The 13,466-nt window shown below is 41.6% G+C and overlaps 1 protein-coding gene across 1 annotated transcript in view; it reads left to right on the top strand.

The window, feature by feature from the left end:
• Positions 1–6,453: 6,453 nt before the first annotated feature.
• Positions 6,454–13,466, top strand: part of gas2l3 (growth arrest-specific 2 like 3) — a 39,981-nt gene continuing 32,968 nt past the window's right edge. The window contains exon 1 of the mRNA XM_030046094.1: positions 6,454–6,622. The gene's annotated coding sequence lies outside the window, so the exon portion shown is untranslated. The remainder of the gene's footprint in view (positions 6,623–13,466) is intronic.

The raw sequence follows: 13,466 nt of genomic DNA on the forward strand, positions 1-13,466 counted from the left end.
TGGAGGACATCATTGGGACAGGGGGACGCTCCACACTACATTGAGTGTGAGCGAGTGCTCCAATTTCCACAGCAATCTCGACGGCAGGCCACTGGATGTGAGTAGGGCACTGCTGAATGTGCTGCTTGATGGGGAGGAAGACCAACTAACTAAAGGAACACAGAGAGCAAATAAACAGCACAGCAAATTATAAAATAAAGAAAGAAAACCAATAAAAACAGTAAAAGGAGCTAAATAGAAGTTTAAAAAGCTTTTTAAACTTTTTAATTTTATTTTAGTTTTTTATATCTATCCAATTGTTTTAAAATCATTTTCATATAATTATATATTATTTATTTATTTATTTATTTATTTATTTATTTTATCTCTATGTTTGACCATTTTTTGAAACCCCTGTTTTTATTGCATTGTCTGTGTATGATATTCTTTGAATTTATTTCATTTTATGTTACTTTATTTTATTTTATTTTATTTTATTTTATTTTATTTTGTGAAGCACCTCTGGCTTTGACATGTGCTATAGAAATAAAGTAGTAGTAGTAGTAGTAGTAGTAGTCGTACATGAATAGACAATAGAGATATGATCATACATGTTTGACTGCAGCAAGTTAATTCTATGTGAATACGTCATTTGTCAAGCATTTAAAAATCAAAAGAAAAAAATAAAATCTAAATCAGTACAAATGAAAAGTGGAGAAAACATCAGCTTTAATGATTTAATTTTGTGATTCAGGTTTTTTTTTTTTTTTTTTTTTTTTTTTTTAATAAACTCTCTGCTGCTGTTGTTCAGTTCATCCTCCCAATCCGGGGGCCTGAAGGGCATCAAACTGTGATTTCTCAAATCAATTATTCATTATTATTCATTTGAAATGACCACATGCCACTTTTCATCACTAGATGGCGCCAGTGTCTCATGGCTTTGAAAAATCATCAGTGAAACACCTCAGTCCAGCTTAGACAACCTGAACAGATGAACCCTCAGATAAAATCACATATTTTTAAGTAATAAAGTGTATTTGTTGCTGCTATGAGTAGATGAATTTCTCAGTAACGTCATGAAAAATAAAAATCATTATTGAGACATTTTCTCCTCTGTTTTTCCCCTCATTATCGTTTCTTACTCCACTAGTGATCCCTTATGGTGCACCAGACAGGATGGACTGTTTAACTATTTATTTTTGTTTAATATCCTCTTTCCTTTTATTACCTGATATGTATAATTTTATTTGAATTTTATTAGATCTTATTTCATTTCTGTTAATAGTGTTGTAATTTATATATTCAATAAACTTTAAGTCATAAAATAAAATTACTGAAACTTTTTTCCAGACCCAGATATAAACATTTACAGTGACTAATTATGACCAGAACTTCATATACTGTGATTATTTTATTGTTTTGGAGGTGCAGCATTCTCAAACCTCACCTGTCAAATGTTTTCCACAATAAAAAGGTCATGAGGAAGCCTGACAGGCGTTTAACTTGACAAATGTTACAGTTATATAGTTTAGTTTAGTTTATTTGCTAGTTTTTAAAAGACACAGAGAATGTCTTAAAAAGAAAGAGCAAAAACTAACCAGGATAACACAGAAAAGTCAGTGATTTATTTCCACTGTGGTCCTTTTAAAAGGATAAAGGAGGAAAATAGGTAAGAGGAATACATTGAGACAGACATGGCACAGACATTTCAGCATAGCACAAGGCAAAAGCATTTGCCAGGTAGGACATAACAATTCAGCAAAGCGACACAGACAATATACAACAAGACCAGCATAAAGCTAAGGTCACAATGATGCAACAAACAAGGTAGACACTAAAATAAATAAGGAACGAGCACACAGGACATTACAAAAATTGGACAAGGCACACAAAACAAATACACGAGCATCCTATTCATCCTGCACTGTTTGCATGGTTAGAGAGGAAGACCACTGAGGAGTTCATTCCTAATCCTCATCTTAAAAATGGCTGGACTCTGAACTTCTTTAGTAGAGAGAGGGAGTTTATTCCACTCCACAGCACCCCTGTACCTGAAAGAGAGTGCTCCAACCTTTGTCCTGTGCCTGTAGAGGGATACATTACCTAAGCTACCTGTAGTGTTGTGTCCGTGGTCAAGTCTCGTAAAGTAATTATTAAAATATTTGGGGGCTCTGTTGTTGAGGATTTTGTGGGCCATGGTAAGCTGCAGCTGCTTCGCCCTGTCTTCCACTGGTAACCAGTGGAGCTGAATAAACTGAGCCTTTCCTATATGACTTCTGTGATTAAGGCCAAGGACTACTCTAATTAGTTTGTTCTGTGCTATCTGCATTTTTAGTTTCAGGGCTTTAGTAAGGTTCCAATACCAGGAAGTGATGGCGTAATCAAAGTGGCACTGGACTAAACAGGAGGCTAAGATCTTTAGGCATTCTTTGTTTAGCAGTGCTGCCTTCCTGGCCAGGAACCTAATTCTAGCGTTTACCTTACTGAGGACATTAAGGGCCATGGGGGCACCACTCAAGGTCCCGTCTAGGATGCAGCCTAAGTATTTAACTGAAGGCTGGGATGTAATTGTTATGTCTCCAGTGGTAATAATAAGTTTGTCCTCCCTGCTCAATCTAATCCTTGAGCCTAGTAAAAGTGCCTCAGTCTTACCTAAATGTAGCGACAATCTGTTTTCTGACAGCCAAGTCTTCACTCTGTCTAGGTTTTCAGCTAATTTGTCCTGGATAACCTCCTTATCTTCATGCGATACAAGGATGGCAGAGTCGTCGGCGTATAAAAATAAGGCGTTAGAGCAGGCGGCCTTCATGTCATTGATATATAATAAAAAGAGCAGAGGCCCCAGCACACTGCCCTGAGGAACGCCGCAGGATATGGGCATTGCCTGAGACAGGACTCCGCCTACATCAACTCGCTGGTCTCTCCCAGTCAGATATGACCTCATCCACCTGATCGCTAAACCATCTAGTCCAAAGGCCTTCATCTTTGACAGCAAAATATTGTGGTCGACAGTGTCAAAAGCTTTTTGGAGATCTAACAAAACAAGGCCGCACATTTTTCCTTGGTCGATCTCCATCTTAATAAAATCTGTAATATACAGAAGACACATGTCGGTTGAACAAGACTTCCTAAAACCTGACTGCATATCATAAAATAAATTGTTGCTGCATATGTAATCGTAAAGTTGATCGTGTACTACTCTTTCAAAGACCTTGGAGATCACACTTAGAATGGAGACAGGTCTGTAGTTGCTCGGGTCCGTTTTACATCCCTTTTTATAGATTGGCCTTAATTTTTCAACTTGGCCAGATGGTTGCTCCTCTTCTTTTTTATCTGAAAGGAAATAACAGATCACATCAGGCAGTTGGACCGTTCAAATATGGGTCTGGAAGTTCTCCAGAATAACATAAAAACACTGGAATCAGGAGTTTTGGTGGATTTATCACGTATTTGATCATTTATCTGACTTATCTGACTGGTTTAGTGATGTGCAGCTCGGTGGGTTCGTTATGTTTTAACTGTTTTTTGCAGTTTAGTTTAATTTAAGTTTAACTTCTTTAGTTTTTTGTCAAGTTAATGAGCACATTTGTCTTGGCTTCATGCTGTGTGGTTGTGTGTGTGTGTGTGTGTGTGTGTGTGTGTGTGTGTGTGTGTGTGTGTGCTCTCCAGTTTCAGGGAGTGCTGCAGGGTCAGCTGCAGGGCGGCTCAGCCGGCAGCTGCGATGCTGCCTGCCTCCTCACGTATTTATGACAAAAAAAGAATAACTGCAGGCCGAGAGGTTTCTCTGCACAATGAGGAGGGTGCGGCTGAAACTCAACACACACCTGTCCTCCCCCGTGCCACCATGAAACTTATAAACCTTATAAAGGAATCACCCTTCTTATTTTGTAACTGGTTAAGTAGAGTAGTTTTTTTTCTACCTGTTGATTCACTTTGTGGACGGCCACTTGGAAATTATATGAACAATTAAACATCACGAGTATACATCTTCTCTCGATATACATGTGCTGCTTTATAGATATTTTGCTGATGTATTGCATTACACTATGCAAATGTTCAAAGGTGAAAGGTCCATAGATATTCTATAGATATGGTTTAGTATATTTTATTTTTTATTACTCTTATAGTGTATGCATTTTTTTTCTTTTTTCCTGTATGTTTCTTATAGGCACACTCAAGAATTTCCCAATTTTGGATCAATGAAGAACATCTATCTATCTATCTATCTATCTATCTATCTATCTATCAGTTCTTTAGGCCCCAGTCTGCACAAACACACCATTTTACAACAGGCCACAAAAACACATGTGGACTGCAGGCTTTGTGGCCCAAACTGCATGGGATTAGCAGAAGGTGGGCGTGTCTGCAAAGGGGAGAGCCGTGGCTGCCCAGAGAACCCATTTTCACTCACACATCTGGAGGTCAGAGGTCAAGGGACCCCGCTGGAAATTGTAGTTTTTCCCTTGCCAGAATTTAGCCGAACTTTGGAGCGATATTTAATCCCCTTCGCAAGACACCTGTATCTTTACTTTGACTTGAACTTTGTTTGTTTTTCCTCCTGGAAACGCGCATTGATTTTCCATACCCACGTTTTCCAAAACACTTTTCTGTTGGACTCTGGACTTCATCAGCCCCTCACTGTGTTTGTTTCTTTTTTGTTTTGTCCTCGCTTTCCGCTGTTTGTCCATGTTTTGTCTCTTTCTCAGCTTTACCGCCACATCAGAGGCTGCAGTTTAACTTCATCCGAACCCTGTGAACTGGACCGTGAGCAGGACGGATAAACACGTCAGTGTTGGAGGACCGGGGTCACGTCGCACCACGCGGCCCAGGACTCTTCTTGCAAACAGATGACCCAGGACGGTTTCACCTCCACTGAGCGGCCATCAAGTTCAAGTTCAAGGAGTCTTTGTTGTCCCCGTGGGGCAAATCGCTCTACAGCCAGCAGTAACAAAAACAATCAACAACAATCACAGAGTAACACCAACATATAGCACAGAAGACAACAATAAATAGAACAAACAGATTAATCAATCACTTGTTTAGAAGACCTATGGCAGCAGGGACAAAAGAATACTTTAATCTATTTGTCCTGCATCTTGGCAGGATGTACCTGCGGCCTGATGGGAGCAACACAAACTCACCAACCAAGGGGTGGCTCTGGTCAGTGAGGAGTGAGCGGGCCTTACTTAGGGTTCTGAGCTTGCACACATCAGAAAGATCATTAAGGTTCATGCCTGCAATTTTGCTGCACACTCTCACTATGCTCTGCAATCTGTGGGACGCATTTTTAATTTCCTGTGTGAAAATTAGGACTAAAACCTTCAAATCTGTTCTAAAACAACCTTACAGCTCAGGTTGTAAATTGAACCCACATCACATCACATCACATCATGTGTTTATCTGTTTGCTTGTTAAAATCAGTTTGCATGACATTCTCTTAATCTGAAACTGTAGAGGAATTCACACTGGAGCACACAATCCTGCATAAGTAGAGGGATATATTAAATTATAAAGCTTTGTGCATGATTTATTGCTCACTTGTACTTCCTCACATATCTTATTGTGTGGAATAGTGAGGGGTCAACCTTTAAAATGACCATAAATTACTACAAAAACAAACCGTACATATTACTGATACAGCTGGTTATCGCACTATCCACCGGTTATAATAAACTCCGATGCTATGAAATTTAATGATTTGGTATATTATAAAATATTGCAAATTATGTTCAGTTCAAAGCTAAAAAGTTACAAAGCTTTTTTTTTTTTACCAAGTACATGAGAACAAATATGATTTGAGAGAGGTTTGCAAGTTTACTGCCCACAATATATAAAAAAGAAGGATTTAAAAAGATACGTATTTCTACTTCAAATGGGGGTTAAATTATGGAACAATACTAATATTTATTTAAAAATGTGCAACTTGCTTTTGGTCATCAAAAGAATGGTTTATAAAGTTATTTTTGAGGGTTACAAGAGTTAAATGACTTTTTAACTTTTATTATTATTTATTATTATCATTATTTTTGGAAGGTAACCTACACTGATAAGAATGTAGAACTGGCATATCACTATCACTGTTGATTTCTTAGTTTACAGTATACTGTCCAGACTGTTTGGACGTGTTGTATTGTGTGTGATGACTGAATAAAATAAAAAATACACTTATGCTATAATACATAAGTGGGCATGGAAGAATACAGGAGAGACAATGATGAGAAAATAAATGAACAGCACAAAAACACAATGAAGGAAAGAAAAAATGAAGAAAAGCATAAAGAAGTGGAAATAAACTGCTTTCAAAAGTTATTTTTCCTGCTTGAATAATCGTTTTCAATAGTTCTCTTATTATTTCAATGGGGTATTCACGCATTAGGAAAGATGACACTCAGGTGTGTCCATGGCCCCGCCCCCTCTGGGTGACGGAGCGCTGTGATTGGCTGGTTCGAACAGCGCAGCCCACGCGCAGCGGAGTGGAGAGCACGAGCCACTCCAGCAGCGGGACGGAGGCGGCGGAGGATCCTGCAGCTCCACAAACCCTCTAATTATACACACACAGACACACATATATGAAAAAACACTTAAAGAAGACGGAAAGTGACTGGATTTCGTGTCTGAAGGAGTTTCTCTTCACTCCCCAACGGTGAGTTTCACTTTATTTGTCTCGCGGAGGGAAGAAAAAAAAAAACTTGTGCCAAACTTTCTCTCTCTCGCGTCTGCACTTTGATTTTTTTTTTCTCTTCTTTTCCTCCGGTTTCTCCCTCAGATCCATGAGGAAGCCTCGTGTTAGCAGCCGCGACTCAGTTTTAACACCAAGATAAAATACATTTAGATCTGTTAAAAGCTGCTTTATTCGCAGATGAGGTGCGTGACGTCACGGTTTGTGTTGTTATTATTATTATTTTTTAAAAAAGTGTGAGAGTAAGCAGCGTGGCAGGCTGGCAGGCTGCCCGGCCCGCTGGGGCTGATTGTTGTCGCTTCTCCCTGCATGCCAATGAGATTACAGCCTATTTATTCTCCACTGGCTTCCTCCTGCTCTTATATATATATTTATAAATGTTCACCTAAAGGGATAAAGTTTATTTTTATTACTTTACTGGGAATGCTCATGGTGAGAATACACTCTCTCTCAAAATAAAGCACATAACTGCACCTTTAGGGGTACAGATAGTGTCCTGTACCCTCTAAGGTGCAGCTTTTGCACCCTTGACATTAGCTACTTGTGGTTTGTTACCTTATAAAGAGCTGCATTGATGGTATAACTGGAATACCTATTGTTCATATCCACAATTCTACAAAACTTATTTCATTTTAAGGTGACTCAACTATAGCCTACAAGTGAAAATCCACCTTAAATTCATATTTAATTAGCTAACTTATTTATTTATTGCAGGTATTTATTTATTACTTCATTGTGTTTGGCCTAATGAACGCTGTCTGCTGATGCTGTAGCTTTACATTTAGAGGAAATGGTTCATGTATGTAACTTTTTATTGCTTTGGGAACATACATGGACCTTTTTGGCTCTGAGAAAGCTTCACATATTAACCTTCAGGTCCAGTAATGAGCCCTATAGTGGGGACATTTGTGTGTAAAGTGTACCTTGAGGGATAGAAATGGGCTCCTAGTGTACTGCCTCCGACATTGTATCATTGAAATAAAATCAATATGCATGCAGGATCCCTTTCCCTCTGTGCAAGCATATTACATAATGCTGTAAATTGGCATTGACAGGTCTGTGCGTGCTTGGGCTGACTTTGAAGCGGCAGTCTGCAGCCTGATGCAGGCATTGATCCCTGATTTGGCTCGGAGGAATAAACGGGGGAGAGGGGATCAGGTGCAGGAGTAAACTGAGGACGGGACGGCTGCAGAGCCGGGCTGAAACGGTTCGGTGGTTATCACTCTGTTTGGGTCACGGTTTTGGTTTGGGTTCGGTTTGTTTGGCACATCAAGGAGAAAAAAAAAACTAGGCGGTCGTAGTTACACTATTGATGCGATACTTTGAATTAAAGTGGTACATTTACAAGAAAAAAGTCAAATTAGTGAGGAAAAAAACTCAAATTCTGAGATTACAAAGACGTCACCTATAAAGTCACTACTCTATAATCTCAGAATTTTCAGAGGGAAAAAAAACTCTGAGAAACTCTGAGAAAAATCTCTGAGATTAAAGTAGTGACTTTATAAGTTATTACTCAAAAGTCACAACTTTATAATCTCAAGATTTTTGAGGTTTTTTTTCTCATAACTTTGAGTTTTTCTTATTTACCACTTTAATCTCAGAGAATGTCTGAGATTTTTTTTTGTTGGACTAATGACTGGATGGCTCTCATACAGTGTGTGTGTGTGTGTGTGTGTGTGACACTGCACTCTGTCGGGTGTGTTGTAGATTCAGTGGTTTGTGTTTTTATTTACATTCGGAGATATCACGTCAAAATGAGGGGAAATTATAACGACTGACAGGACCGAACGAGCCCTCTAGGCCAGTGGGGTTCAACAGGGAAGAACAAGGCACTGACACAGCCAAGGTAGGGGGGTTCAATTCCCATTTCCGCGTGCCAAAAACAGCCCACGCTCACGGATCACGGGGTCAGGGGCTCAGGCTCTTGGTTGTGCGACGTCGGCCTTCAGGAGGACAGATGAAATATTCGTCTTGGTCCAGATGTGGCACTCTGGGTTTCCTGCTGGAGGAAGGAGGACGGAGCGCAGGCTGGGGCAGGTGTTTCCTGCAGAGAGAGAGAGAGAGAGAGAGAGAGAGAAAACTCGCCCAGTGAAGCCACCCGGGACGTTTCACACACTGCTGATGTGTTTATGGGATGTGTTGAGGCAGGTTGTATTTTTGGCCAGACTCCCTCCTCAGAGGTTCAGACAGCTCCGGCTTTGATGCTGCGGCCCCAGACGAAGACTCGTGACTTTGGGTGTGAATTATGAGTTTTCCTGTGTGGTGAATTTACTGCATTCAAAGTTTGACCGGTACACAGGAAGTGATGAAATTCCTGGGCAATACACACTCAGTGTGTCCACTTTATCAGCTCCACCTGTCCAGTCTAATGCAGTTCAGCTCAGCAGCTCTGCCATAAATTCTACTTTTAATTTAATTCTGTGTTTATCATTGAGGTTGTAGTTTGCAGAGGTCTTGTACCAGACTACATTATTTTGAGAGGTGTTTCCAATTTTTTGTCCTCCCTATTTATTATACATAATGGGGGACAGAATAGTGGAAACAGCTGTCAGTAAAATGCAGTCCAGGCCAACAGCAGCACTAACTATGAGCTCAATGCCAAACATAGAACTGAATGAACAGCTCTATTACTGTGACAACAAGAAAACCACATTGTTTTTGATTATTTGCATCACTGATTCATCCGTCAGACATTGTTGGAATAATCGTTTAGTTTATAAAGTGTCAAAACTGAAGCCAAAGTCTGATGGGAAGAGGAAGTTTTTGCTTGTAATCGAGCAGCGTGAACCTGAACGCACCAAACGCAAACATCCGACAAGATAAAGTTACCCGCTAAAGTTTGGACCAATGAAAAGAAACCTGGGCAGCAGTCGTCTGAAGTGTGATCAGTTATCAGATTGTTGACGAAATGTCATTTATTTATTTATTTTTTTGGTTTGAGACAAAGCCGCCGCCACCGCTCGGCTCCGGACGGATGAATGAATGAATGAATGAATGGACGCACGCATGAGTAGCAACCCCGATCCCCACTGTCTTCATAAGCACCATCTGCTTGATCTTTGGCATCAGGCCTCTTGTTTTGGGGCTGCCAGGGCTCTGGAAAAGAGGCTCAGACACACACACACACACACACACACACACACACACACACACACACTGAGTGGCATGGCTGAGACAAGGGGAGGCTTAATGGGTTAAAGCTCCACGTGGGCACATATGGGCTGCGATGCTGCACAGCGACACAATGCAGAAGATAATGAAATCTTGGATTACCCCTCATTTATTTAGGGTACAGCAGCTTACAGAAAGGGACTGGTGGGAGGGGAAATGAGGGATCAGCGTGGGCCGACGGGTGGGCGGGGGTCCGGGGGGGGGCGACAGACAGGACTTATGCCTTTAGGTGGGACAGCAGGATGGACCTCATTAAGCCTCCTGTAAATAGACGTCTCTGTAAAGACAACTGACATTGTTGTGTGTTGTTCTTTAAGGTGTTGATTAGATTAGAGACGTGTTTTTGAGTTTCTCTGAAGGAGATGGAAAGTAAGGCGCATCCGCCTCTTGGGATGGGGGAATCATAATTCAGTTCCTTTAAAATTTAGGGGGCCCAATCTATTTCACTTTCTTTGTCAAGCAGAGATTTAAGTTTTTGTTGTTTGTTTTTGTTTTTTTTTAAGCACCATGATTTGTGGCTCTGTCAGTCATTTTGTTAAAGTGGGCTCTCTTTTTTACGACGGCGTGTTAGGGCCAGTGTAGGGGCAAAAAATTACAGAACCGAGGGAGGGGTTGGTCATATTCTGAGGGGGAAAAAAAATCTGAGATTAAAGTTGTACTTTTGTGAGAAAAAATTCACACAAATTTATGAGGAAAAAAACTGCAAAAATAGTTTTTCTTCTACTGTGGGATTTGGAAACAACGAAATCCTGCTGGTTTGAGCCCAGAATCACAATCTTCTCACCAACATCTGGACTTTGAAGAGACATCGCCGTGACTCGGGCCGATTCAGAAGAAAGCAGCACACAAATTTTTGAGTTTTTCTCATAGTTTTTTTCTTGCAGATTTTTGACTTTATAATCTCAGACTTTTAGACTTTTTTCTCATAAATTTGTGCTTTTTTTTTTTCCTCGTAAATCTACGACTGTAATCCCGTCTCCCGGCTCAGTAATTTTTTTCCCTTTACAATCACACAGCAGCATTTTTGCCTTTGAAAGAATATTTGTTAACTGCATATATGGTTATCAAATCTCTGAATGACAAATGTTGCAATTAAAATAAATACGGAGAACATTAGAAATAGACGCCGTGACCCGTGGTCGGCCGTCCAAACCGAAGCGCGGGTTCGTTGAACGGTTCGGGCTGCGGCTCTGTTCTCCTGTGGGATCTGTTGGTGCCGCTGCTCGGCTCGCGCTGTCTGACACCAGAGGAACGACCTCGCTGAACTACATGAACGAGGCTTATCTCACAGTCATGCGGGCTGTCTGTTTCTATAGACCGCGTCTTGTGCTGCCTTTGTGTATCCAGGTCAGCTGCAGACTGCAGAACAGGGCTACAGGCAGATTCACCATCAGACGCAGCTCTCGACAGAAACCCGTTTTCAGACTCGTATGTGAAGTCTTTTGTTTCGGAGCACGAGTGCGTTTTATGACCTTATTTTCTCAAAATCGAGTCGCTACTCTGTCCTTTTGAAAACAGATGATGCACAGCCTCAGTAGTAACCTGTAATGTGGTTCACGCTCACGCCTCATCTTTTTGGCGTCTGAGATGAGACGCTGTTTTGTGCAGTTTCCAATCGGAGCTCTTTGGTGGGGAAAAAACATTGGCTTTTTTCTTTGGTCATGTCCACCCTAAGATGGGTAAATTTTAATCTAACTGAAAAATAAAATGCTGTTAAGGTGTTCCCTCTGCACGACACAACACTAGCATTTTTGGGAAGTTTTCCAAAACTCCCGGCGCTTACCGGCTTACCAGTTTAGCTCTCATGACACGAGCCGACTGAAATCATTCTGATTAGATTCCCGCTTATTTGTTCACATCAGCGCTAAACAAGTGATCCAATAAGCATTTAATCAGAATCTAACTTTTCTGGCATGCACAAAGTGGCTCCTCCCGCTGGGAAACGCCTAATCCAAACGCCACTTTTCAGACTGACACAGCTCAGTGTTTGCTGAAAGCCCCCAGATGGAAAACGCCGGCGCAGTGTGGGCGGGCGGCCAACGTGGAGGAGAAAAGATTTGTTTTCAAATTTAGCGGCTCAGTGCGGACGTGGCCTTAATCACTCGTGTTGTCGGAGGGTGAGCTCCTCTCTGTGGGGTGGTGGGCTGCTCACTGAGGACCTAATGGAGCACAGGTTTCCTCTCCGCCCGATGAGCCTGATTAAGGTGAAAGGTGTCCCAGTTTGACGGCTCGTCCTCCTGCTCTGACCGGGATTATCGGCCAGACGAGCGAGCTTGGCTAATTTGGCTGAACGTGGCGACCCTCCACCCCGTTAACTCTCCTTGGCCTGACCTCTGCGGGGCGGGGAGGGGGTTCAGCTGCCCAGGCTAATCTGAACTGACCCTGATAAAGCCTGTCGTCTGCGGCCTGTCCTGTCCACTTCTGAAAACAGTGCTTATGGATTGTGTGTAAACTCTCAAGGCAGAATTAAGACTGCAAGTTGTATTTCTGTTTATTGATTATTATCGCAAATGTAAAATGTCACATCAAGTCAGGCTTCTCTCTGCAGCTCGTCGTAAAGACTTTACCGGTCCATCAACGTTGGATCCTTTGCCAAGACGAGGAGAAACTCCCAAGTGGGGATGCACGATAATATCGGCTTTAAAATGAAATATCAGTATCGACCTCAAATGAAAATTTTGCTGGTATGACGGATCAGATTTGCCCTGGTTGTGGCTGCCTAAGGGAGCGTCATCCAAGCCTGTTTCAGTAGATTGAATCTTACAGTTTTGGTTTGGAAGAAAATGTTGCACAAAAATAAAAATGGCATTTTTTTACACATCTGGCAGTGCGCCTTCACAATAAGAGCAGGCTTAGTAAAATGTTAATAATTCCACATCAGGAGAGACTTGATTTTTCTCTGCAATTAGGTGGAAAACATGTGCATGTATCGGCAATTGGCCAAAAGAGCTGGAAAATAGCGGCATATTGGATATTGGCAGAAAATCCAATATCATGCATCCCTACTACCAAGCAAAACCTTTTCATAAGGACACAACAGACTATAAATAGCGTTCCTCTAAATGAATGGGATGTTGGCAATAAAGAAGGAGGGAACCGGCCTTTCAAAACATGTTTAACCTTTTTTGAAAAGTTTAAAACTTACATCCATCACGACACCCGGAAAACTTTTGTCAGCTGAGTAAACAGACTTTCAAATAAAGCTTTCTGCAGCCGTTTCTCTTCGGAGGTCCTCTCAGTATTGGCCCTTTCCTTTTTTTTCTTTTTTTTTTTTCTTTTTTTCCACGTCCCAGTTGATGAGCTCAGTTTAAAGGTGATGTGACACAGTTCTGTTTTGCGGGAGATTAGGTAAGCGTCAATAATCGCGTTCAAAAACACGGCCGGGCCGAGATCAACGGTCAAGTTTGTTTTTGCAGGCGGCTCAGGTATTTCAAACGGTCGGGTCAGCCTGCTGGACGCTGGAGAGGTGATGTCATTGCCGTTGGCTCGGGTGTGTGTGTGTGTGTGTGTGTGTGTGTGTGTGTGTGTGTGTGTGTGTGTGTGTGAGAGAGGGAGAGCTCAGCAGAAACCCTCAGAGTGGGCGTCCTGCCAGGCCCGCTGCAGCTTAAAGGACACCGAGCCTCTGTGTTGGAGGCGT

Source organism: Myripristis murdjan, chromosome 23 (assembly GCF_902150065.1).
Source record: "Myripristis murdjan chromosome 23, fMyrMur1.1, whole genome shotgun sequence".
NCBI lineage: Eukaryota > Metazoa > Chordata > Actinopteri > Holocentriformes > Holocentridae > Myripristis > Myripristis murdjan.